Source organism: Marmota marmota, unplaced genomic scaffold (assembly GCF_001458135.2).
Source record: "Marmota marmota marmota unplaced genomic scaffold, marMar, whole genome shotgun sequence".
Lineage (NCBI taxonomy): Eukaryota > Metazoa > Chordata > Mammalia > Rodentia > Sciuridae > Marmota > Marmota marmota.
The window spans coordinates 4,444,005-4,454,797 of record NW_026000164.1 but is presented as its reverse complement, the minus strand read 5'-3'; the positions used below and the strand labels follow the sequence as shown (position 1 = coordinate 4,454,797).

Below are 10,793 nucleotides of genomic sequence, written 5' to 3'. Positions count from 1 at the left end.
CCCCGGTCCCGGCGGGAGCGCGCGCTCTGACCCCGGAGGTAACCGGGCGCCGGGCCAGGCCGCGGGGAGTAGGGGTCTCCGGGCCCCGGGTCGTGCACCTTCATTCCCAGGCCTGGGAGGCCCCTCTTTCTGTCACCTGTGTAATGCGGTGCAGTGTAGACCTAATTCGGATTGGAATGCTTTTACACGTTCCCCAGAGATTAACCTCCAAAGTTAAGAGGTTTCCCACTAGCTCTGCCCCAAAGAGGATTCGCTTTTCCCTCTGGGTCACTATTGTTGCTTTTAGTTCCTAGTAGGGGTTAGTGGTAAAGGCACAAGTACTGAATTGCAGTCAACGTACCCAAGTATTTGCTCTGTAATTGCTCTTTCCTGTAGTGGCATTAAAATAGTTAAGAGGGGAGTAAATGGTCAGGCAGTTTTTGAAAGCGCTTATACTTTTTAAGTCATGAGCTGCTCGCTCATGAACCTAAGCATACCGTTTTAACTTTAGCACTTCGTTTTGAGGGATACGCGAGAATTTAACGGATTTTCTGATGTCCCAGGGTTTTATGTATTTTATGTAGCACAGTCCTACTTGATATTTAAAAAGTAAAACCCACTACTAAAGTAGGATATGATTTTTTTTTTTTTTTTTTTTAAGGTTTAGGGATATTAGAAAACTCTTCCTTGACCATTCCATTTGTTGCTTTCCAGGGCAAGTGGAGATAATGGCATTGAATTTCAAATTCCCAAGCCTGCAAACACAAGACTGGCTTGCGTTAACTCTTATTATGCCCATTTTTGGAGGTTTCAGGAGAGTGCTCATTTAGTTTGAGAGGGATGGCTGAGTTGCTTTCTAAAAACGTTAAAATTTTTTTTTTCTTATTGGCATCATCTTTTAAAAACTATTTTGCAACCAGTTTTAGATACACTATGGTTTTTCCACCAGTTTAGATGATCCACCCTCCCTCTTTGAGAGCACCTTGCTCATGTCCTCATAGGCCGAGACCGAGACAAATGCCAAGAGCCTATTCTGCCCCACCTCCATATGTATTACTTGAACTCCTCTGCCCCTACTAAGTACTACCTTCCAGCTGTAATTAACTTAGTCTTGATTGTTAAGGAAGACTTATTTCCCATACACAATCCAAGCTGTGAATTCATTGAGAAAATAGGGGATATTCTTTACTTATTTTTGCACTCCCAGAGTAATATACCTCAGTATTGTTTTGTTTTGTTTTTTTGAATGAAGGAACTTTCTGGAATACTTATAATTTAATCCCAATGTTTGGCCTTTTGCTCTGATTTTGCTACAGAAAACATAATTGCTGTATTTAAGATAGTTTAAAGTGCAAACTATTATTTATATGCTTTAAATTTTTTTTCGTTGTAGATGGATAGAATACCTTTATTTTATTTATTTTTATTTGGTGCTAAAGATCAAACCCAGTGCCTCACAGGAATCACTCTGCCATTGAGCTACAGCCCCAGCCTCTATTATATGCTGCTTAAGAGAGAAGCATTTGTCACCTTTCTCATTTTCCACACTCCCTCTCCCTAGTATCTAGTTGAGTGCCCTAAGAGAATAATGTTCAGGTTTTCTTTAACTGTGGAAATCCAGGGAAGTGAGAAAAAAACAACTTGTAAAACTTTCACAAACTTGTTTTAAGGTATAGATTTTTACGTGTGTGTGTGTTTAAACAAAACACCCCCACTTCACCCCAAAGCCTTGCCTTGCCTTTGGAGCAAAGCAGTTTGGTAGTTGAGGTTCTTCCTTGTTGGGAAGGAGGCCAGCCCAGGGGTGTGACTAGTCTGCATGAAGTCCCACTGGGTCCTGAGGACCTTTTCATTCCCATTATACCCAGGGGCAGAAATGGTGTGCCTTCTCTTCAGCATGGAAAATTTAGGTTAATGTACTTTAAATTGAGGAGTTGTTTTTCATTCTTCAAATTTTAATAATTAGGGCCCTACATCTTTTGACTGTGTTTGTATTTCTTAAAGTTTCAACCCTCTAGCTTCCAAAGCATGGCCTTTCTGCCCTTTGCTATTGTCACTCTGGGAAAAGATGTCTTTTGGAGTCTAGTGGCTTCTTTTTGAACTGATCTTTTAGCTATGCCTGGAGAAAAGGGTGGTGGCCATTTATTTTAAAGACCAATACTAAATTTACCTTGCCTTTTAAAAATTATTGGTAGATTATCAGTAAGGTGGTTTTTTTGTTTGTTTCAAAACCAAGAAATGAGCCTGTATAGTGGTGCATGTCTGTAATCCCAAAGGCTCTGGAGGCTGAGGCAGGAAATTGTGAGTTCAAAGTCAGCCTCAGCAAAAGCGAGGCAGTGAGACCCTTTCTCAAAATAAAATACAAAATAGGGCTGGGGGTGTGGCTCATGGTCAAGTGCCCCTGAGTTCAATCCCTGGTATCCAAAAAAAAAAAAAAAGGCCAAGAAATGAGCATTAAATGAAGAATTAAGTGAGTTTGGATAAAACCTTTAAGTTTATTATCAAGGACTTTAAGCTAGTAATAGGTACATTTACTAATGTACACTACATACTTATTATTGCAACACTTATGACTTCAATTTTTTATTCACACAGATTTTCTAGTGTCTAAAAAAACCTGCATGGGGAGGGTACTTATTTCTTTATTTTTGTTTGGGTGAAAAGACGTGGAGTCTAGTTTGAGCCTGACTTTTCTGGGCCTGTATTTCCTCATTTGTAAAATGAAATAGCTTTTAATTGATACTTTTTAAGGTTTCTTTAGGCCCTCAGAGTATATGGATCCCATGGGAATGTCACAACTTTTTAACAGGAACAGCAACACTGGAAAAACTACCTCATAGAAGGTAATGTATCATATATACAGTTGACAAGCAGAGTTGTGACCCCTAGGTTTGATAGTCATTTTGATTGTTCCCTTGGGAAGCTCGAACCAGGTAGCATGGTTTTGCTCTGCCTGGCTTCCAGGCCATGCTTCTGCGTGATTGCGGTTCCCTTCCCTGAGCTTTGTGTCTCTTTTCCATCCTATAGCTGACAGTTCAAGGTTGCCATCTCTTGGAAGCTTGCCCATTAGGAGCCTTCCCAGGTTCCTGGGGTCCTGCCTGTTTTACTGTCTCAGCATTCACACTTCTGATAGTACGCGGTGATTTCTCCCTCTAGACTGCCCTGTAGGACAGGGATGGTGTGCCACGCGTCTGGCCCCTGTGCCTAGCGTGCATTTACTAATGTCAACATTTTTGTACATCCCTCACTTGAAATCTTTACAAAGCTCCATGAAGTTCAGGTACTATGGCTTAACCCTTTGTTTAGAATGTAGGAGCAGAGACTTCTGTGGTGGAGGCCAGGGCTGGAAAGGTGGTGAATCCCCAGTTAGAATGAAATAGTATCCCAGGGCTTGACCTTTAACAAGGGCTCCATCTGATTGATTTATAAGGTGGAAGTTGTTTTGTTAGATAATGAACTAAAATATTAACGATGATTTACCTTTAAAATGAAAATATTTGAAGGATTGATATCTGATCATCACTATGGAATTTATCATGTGGAGCAGACTATATCATAATAGTTTAGAAAACATGAAATGGGTGCAGCCATTTAAACACGGATAAAATGTGTCTGCTTTGGTGAAGGTATTTAAGACAGAAAAACAGTTATGATTTCAGGATGGTGAACTTGTGTGATTTAAAATGATTTTTAAAAAATATTTATTTTTTAGTTGTATTTGGACACAATACCTTTATTTTATTTATTTTTATGTGGTGCAGAGGATCGAACCCAGGGCCTTGCACGTGCTAGGCAAGCGCTCTGCCGCTGAGCCACAACCCCAGCCCTAAAATGATTTTTTAAAATATTTAAAATACTTATAAAAGATAATAGGGTGAAGATAACATAACTGTAACATCAAAAGTAGAGACGGTAAAGGAGAAGATTCATTTGGCTACTTTAGAGTAATAAAACTTCCATAAGTTAAAATCCTAGAAGAATTACAAGGCAAATAGCAAACTGAGAAAAATAGTCACTTACAAGCAAATTTACTTTCCAAGCTATGAAAGGATGACTTATAAACCAATAAAATAGTCCCCTGCCTCCTGAAAAAAAAGGGGGGGAGGACTGGTAATTTATACAAGGAGCAGGAAACATGAAAAAAGTCTTCAGTTTTACCAGTAGTATTCCCCAAGATGCAGATCTGTGAGATACTGGGTTTCTTTGGAGGGAAAGGGGAGCAAAGATTAATAAAATAAGCCATATCTGTTGAGAATATGCAGAAATGAATCCAGTCATTGCTAGAAAAAGTAATCGAATAGGATTTTTCAGGAGCAAAATATGCAAGAACAACTTGCATAAAAATATGTGTGTACCTTGAAATAGCTAATGTGCTTCTAAGGATTTAGTTAAGAAACTAAAAAGTGATTCATAGATTATTAGTCTGTCCTGGGTATGCTATTGTTTAATATCTTCTTATGTGCTATTATGGATGATTTAGTATTGTTTAGGTAAATCTTTGTATTTCCATAATACTATATTTAATGAGCATTTTATGAGTGCTATAAGGTACCATATGTAATAAAATTTTTTTAGCATCTGATTATGTCTTTGAGCATTGGGATTATGGGCTGTTTTTATTTTTTCCTCCAATTTTCTACAGTGCAGATGTATTTATGATACAGTAGACAGATTTTTCTTTTGCATTTCGAAGTATCAAACCTAGGGCTTTTCATATGTTAGACAGGTGCTCCACCTCTGAACTACATCCCCAGAAAGGTTGGGTAATTCAAAATGGAAATCCCAAGAAAACAGAATCAGAGGGACCACTGGCAAGGCAGAGCTTCTGCTTGTTAATGCTGGCGGCACATGGTGCTTGCTTTACCTGTAGTTGCTCCTGTGTGCTATACAGGTGACATGTCTGACCTGGTAGCCTGTGGTTCTTGTGGTCAGGTTTGCCTTTGTCTTCCCATTCATTTCTCATATTGCAATCCTTCAGTACTTAGGTACCCTTCACTAGGTTGTCTTAATACAATGAAATTCATTTACATTTTGATAGATTTACTTAAGATAAGGATGGGGATAAAGATCAGAGGTGGATCATCCCTGGGTTCAATCCCCAATGCCATTTTTAAAAAGAGATTAGGTGCTGATTAGTTGCCTTTGGAATGGAAGTTTCCTTTTCTTAGGTACATTGTGACCTTCCTATCCTTTTTGCTTCCTAGTGATAGGACATGCATTTTAAATGGAACATTTAAAGTTGATGTCATTATGTTTAAGAATATAAAGTTGCTAAAAATTAGAAAGTTAATTACTTTGGCATAGTTCTGTAGCTTGTAAATTGGAAAGGTCACTATTGATTATCTTAAGAATGCTACTCTAGATGGCTTAAATTAGGAATACTGTTGGAATTATGGAAAATAGGCTTACAGCATTGTCACCAAATTGGGGGGGGGGAATGCCTTTGCCACATAGAAATTTTATACTAAATAATTATACCTGCCTCAGGGGATGTCAAGTCAGGGTGTGGGAAGAAGGAAAAAGAGCTCAAATCTCTCTTCCTGTGAGATGGAAGGAGGTCTGCTCTGGTCAGAAAGGTTAGGAATCCTGCATGAGATGAATAAAGTACAGACCAGACTCCGCAATCCAAAGTGAGATTGCAGGCATAGATGCAAAGGCTAGGCCATTTCCTCCTCCCCAAACCCCAAGTGTATCTTTGGGAACTAGGAGAGATACAGCTTGAGGGAGGGTGAGAAAGGAAAAAATCCAGGGTGATTTCTGATTTCCCCATTTTAAAGATTAAAAATCTTTAAAAGATTAATGATTGGATATGATGGAGCATATCTATAATCCCAGTGACTCAGGAGGCTGAGGCAGGTGGATCACAAGTTCAAGTCCAGCCTCAATAATTTAGACTCAGAAATAAAAAGGGATGGGGGTATAGATCAGAGGTGGATCATCCCTGGGTTCAATCCCCAATGCCATTTTTAAAAGGGAAAAAAAATTCAAAGAAAATTTACTTGCAGATTCTTCCTTCATATGATAACACTTAGTGGAGTGTTCAGCACTGAGTGCTCCCTGAAGACCCACTGACCATGTTTTTGTTACTTAGTAGCTGCTGGCTATCCACTTTCTGCTGCTCTTAAATGCCTTATATTGAACAGAATTCCATCTTTGCTATCCTGATTGAAAGTAGATTTTGACATGCAGCATAGGAGTGTATTATGACATTAGTTATCAGGTCGACTACTGAATTTGAGTGTTTTGTATTTGACATGTTGATGAAAGTCTACCTGGGCACCTGATACGGAGAGGAGGTTGCTTCCAACAAGTGACCCAAGAGAGACAAAAGGGAAGGCAGGCCTAGGGATTCTGGAACAGTTTTGCCTGAAGTTCATCTTTTCAGTAGTAGCTTTGTTTGTGTCCTAAGTATAGGTGACTTTGCCCTGTACAGGGTTTTTTTTTGTTGTTGTTTTGTTTTGTTTTAATATATATGATCTCTTTGAACATTAGGAAGCTTTGGTTTATTTGTTTTGCTTTGCTATCATTTTTATAATAAAGGAGCTCTGCTCTATCATTCTACATGTTACTGTGTTTTCAGGATTTTTATTTATTTTCTTAAATTAGAGTTTGTCCCTGTAAGGTATAAGAATTGGAGGGAAGATCTGTGAATAAATTTAGGTAATGCTGGTTTGCATCAGTCTTTAATATGTTCATGTGCATTGACAGTTTTGAAAGGGGGGGGATATTAGTTGTCCCCCCTATACACAACACACACTGAGTTGCTGAGGCTGGCCTAGAACTTGGAATCCTCCTGCCTCAGCCTCTGGAGTAACTGGAATTATAGACATGTTCCACCATACCCATCTTACTCCCAACATGTTAAAAGAACATGTTTTGTAGAGCACATATAGATTTTCAATCAGAATGTGGGAAAATCATGTGCTTTTACAGTCAAGATTTGGTATATAGTAATTTTTAAATATATATATATTTTTTGAATTGTTGCTGGACTTTTATTTTATTTATTTATTTATATGTGGTGCTGAGAATCAAACCCAGTGCCTCACACGTGCTAGGCAAGCGCTCTACCTCTGAGCTACAACCCCAGCCCAAGATTTGTGTTCATTTTTTTCTGTCTTTGATGAAGCATGATGAGCATGTGGAAGCTCTTCTGTTCTTTGTAGAACAGTGTGTATGAGCCTTGGAGGTCAAGATCCCATTGAAAAACTGTTGTAGATTTAGTTGTCAGGAAGAGATTTTTGCTTGACTTTAGTTTTTGTCTCAATCCTAAATTCTAGCTGCTGTTAAAGGAAGTATCTTAAACATTTTTTAAAAGCATATTCATCAGCATTAATCCATAATTAGTACTGAGAAAACAAGAAAATTAAAGCCTGTGTTCATCATATTTTATTGGTAGTATCAAATATTGAGAGAACTTCTTAAACCTGGAAAATACTGGTTTGTAACAGTAACTACAGACATTTCAGATTCTCTTTTTCTTTAAAAGTCTAGGGGCTGGGGGCATAGCTCAGTGGCAGAGCACTTTCCTAGGCATTAGGTCTTGTGTATGGTCTCCAGCACAATAAAAGAGTCTAGAAACATTAAGTTTTAAAGGTATCTTGGTACTTCTTTCTCCTAAAGTACTCTTAGGTGCTTTCCTGACACATTAGGTTGGTTTGTCTGCATTTTAAACTCGGTGGCCTACAGAGGGTGATTACTGCTCACATGATATGTTAGGTCAGATTGGTTTGGGAAGCGTAACCAGGTCTACTTTCTAGAACATTCTGTGCCCTCTAGAGAGGGGTTGTAACATACACCCGTTCTCCATGTTCTATGCCAGATCACGTTTTTTTTTTTTTTTTCTTGGGTGATCTGTGGACATGAGGGTTCAGTGGGGAATCCTTGCTGCAGTCTTTTTTTTTTCCTGGTGGGGGTTTGGTAGCTCTCTTGGACTTGATCCTGTTGTACTTCTGTTCTGTGTCTTTCAGTTTTATTTAGGTTGGGCAGCTTGAGTAGAGATCCTTTCCTCCTGCTCACTGCCTTCAGGGCTTTCCCCTTAGGCTAACCTGCCCTTACTACCTTCAGCCTGCCCCAGACTGCTGTCTTTAGCTTGTTCCCTCAGCCCCCTCCAGCTTTCTGTGTCTAGCACTGTATCTAGACACAGGCCTAAAACTTTGTTCTTTCTTGTTCATATTCAGTAGCTACCAGATCTTATTAGCTCTTGATTCAGGTTTCACCCTGTTGTCAGCGGCTTCAGTATGCTCTGTGCCCCCAGCCTGGTGTATCACCTGTGTTGATGCAGGACCTGCCGTGACTCCCTGGCCCACACAGTCTCCAGGGCAGGTGCGGAGCCACCATGGCCTGGTTGAGTGGACGGTGCTCGGTGTCTCAGTCCTTCACCACAGCAATCCCTTCCATTTTTAACTTGCTTCTTTTTTTTTTTTTTTAACCGGCTCTACTACACTTCTTGCCTGAAAGTAGCTGGCATTGGTTCTGCTATTTCTCTCAATCTTTGTTCTTCAAACTCACTTTACGATTTTGGAGAACAAAAGATTAAATAATTTCAATAAAGCAATCAATTTGTGGAAATTCTGTTAACTAGGATTGTACCATAGTATATAAAAGTATTGAAACTTTCTTTTGCTAAAGCTGATCCATGAAAAATTTTGATTAAAGAATTTATAGATTATTAGAATCATTTTGAAAGTATAATGTGTCAGATGTCTCCTCTGCTTTTTATGATAGATACAAAGGTGAGTGTATGTGTATATATATCTGTGACACTAGTTCCCATAATAGTTGCAGGAAAAGTGATTTGAAAAAAAAATTTGATAACTCCCTTGACAACAGTGAATGAAACTGCAGTTTTATTTTATTATCAGCATTATCTTTGAAATTTTCTGGTGCTGGAGTGGCACTCAGGGCCTTATGCATGCTAGGCAAGCAGTCTACCACTGAGCTATATCCCCAGCTGTAGTTTTTCTTAAAAAGGAGATCCTCCTGCCATGTGCAGAGGATTTATTTGTTTGATTGACAGTCTAGTGTAAAGTAAAGTGACCACAAGACTTTGTGTGTGTGTATGTGAGATTTGGGGGAAAATTAGTCCTAAAATGTACTAAGTAACTAGCACACTTTATTTTTTCTTTATTTGTAATTTTTAGAAGTTGATTTATTTGCAGTTTTGATATGTCACATTTATCTTAGAAAATTGAATCATGTTTCCTCTAATATGTCTGTTAATGTGAGTTTTTGATTTTATTAAAACTATGGAAAAATATGTATTTTGTGATTGGGTGGATTTTGGTGTTTTTTTTTTTTTGGTACTAGGATTGAACTCAGGGGCACTTGACCACTGAGCCACATCCCCAGCCCCATTTATTTAGAGACAGGGTCTCACAAAGTTGCTTAGCACCTCGCTTTTGCTGAGGCTGACTTTGAATTCAGCCTTCTGAGCCACTGGGATTACAGGCATGTGCCACCATGCCTGGCTTGGTGTTTTTTCTTTTTCTTTCTTTTTTTTTTAATACTGGCTTGGTGTTTTTTCTTTTTTCTTTAATATTTATTTTTTAGTTTTCAGTGGTCACAACATTCTTATTTTATTTTTATGTGGTGCTGAGGATTGAACTCAGAGCCCCACGCATGCCAGGCGAGTGTGCTACTGCTTGAGCCACATCCCCAGCCCCTTGGTGTTTTTTCTTTACTTTTAAAAACATTAACTATATTTTCAAATGGGAACATGAATGGTAATTTTCAAAGTAAGCTACTTGGAGTAAATAAGCTTGAAAGCCGTGCTTGAGAAAATACACTGTTAATGAAGTCAGTTATATGAATCCAAGAATACTGGCAGCCTTATGCGGACCCCCACACTAACCTTGAGCTGAACAGTAAAGCTGAATGACTGCTGCACCAATCATAGCCTGAGCAGTAATAGAAACTAGTGACATCTCCACAGTGGAGTGTTTTTTTACTTAAAATATGGGTTTCGGTTTTTGTAGAGATGCAGTGGGGCTGCTTTTATATCTCTTCTGCCTCTGAACAATGCCCTTGCCTGGTTTCTGGTATGGCTGATGTTGGAAGGATCCCTTGAGCCTGGGAAACACAGCAAGACACCCTCCACACACCTCCCTATCACAAAAACAGAACAGCAACCATAACCCCCCCCCCCAACCTAAACGAACGAACAACACCACTTTGATAGTTGCAGATAAGAACAAGTTGTACAGGCTGTGTGGGAATTTCAGGAGAAATCTTTGCAAGTAAAAAGATGCATCTTGATTAGGGGTGCTCAGTGCAAAAACTCAAGTAGAAAATGCTGGAGGCTTCCCTGATTCAAACCATCTCAGGCTTCACCAAATTTTCCCCTTTGAGATAGACATGACCAGATCTGTGTAGAAAGCAAGTTTGAATTAAAAGCCCCAAAGAACACCACTTTTTAGTGAAAGCTGTCATCAAATGACATTTTCATGGGCTCAGAAGGTGTGTTCAGCTAGTCAGTTCATAGACTGCATTTAATCTAATTGTCTTTTGATATCCAGGTTTAAATACACAGTCTGGTTATGCGTCTCCTTACACCCTTTCCCTCGCATTTACAATGTCTGAAAATTTACAAAATTTACAAGTCAAAGGGATTTTCATCAAGACGGATTTGATTAAATGCAGCACTGACCGTGTACACAGAATGGGGGTAGGTGCAGGGTTGATAACAAGCTCTGTGTGAAGCCTGAGTTCTTCAGGACCATCACTAGTGCCTGGGAAATGTCTCGCCTAACAGGGCTAGGTCTGACTTCTAAGCCTTCCTTCTGACTTCTCAGCCTTCCCTAGGATGGAGTGGTAAG

The 10,793-nt window shown here is 39.2% G+C and overlaps 1 protein-coding gene across 4 annotated transcripts in view; it reads left to right on the top strand.

The window, feature by feature from the left end:
- Cul1 (cullin 1) overlaps nucleotides 1–10,793 on the top strand; it is an 83,261-nt gene that overhangs the window by 1,458 nt on the left and 71,010 nt on the right. Inside the window, exon 1 of one of the 4 annotated variants that reach the window (XM_048786762.1) lies at nucleotides 2,800–2,819. The exons of the other annotated variants lie outside the window; for them this stretch is intronic. The gene's annotated coding sequence lies outside the window, so the exon portion shown is untranslated. Of the gene's footprint in view, nucleotides 1–2,799; nucleotides 2,820–10,793 lie in introns of those variants that run through there. 4 annotated transcript variants of the gene reach the window in all.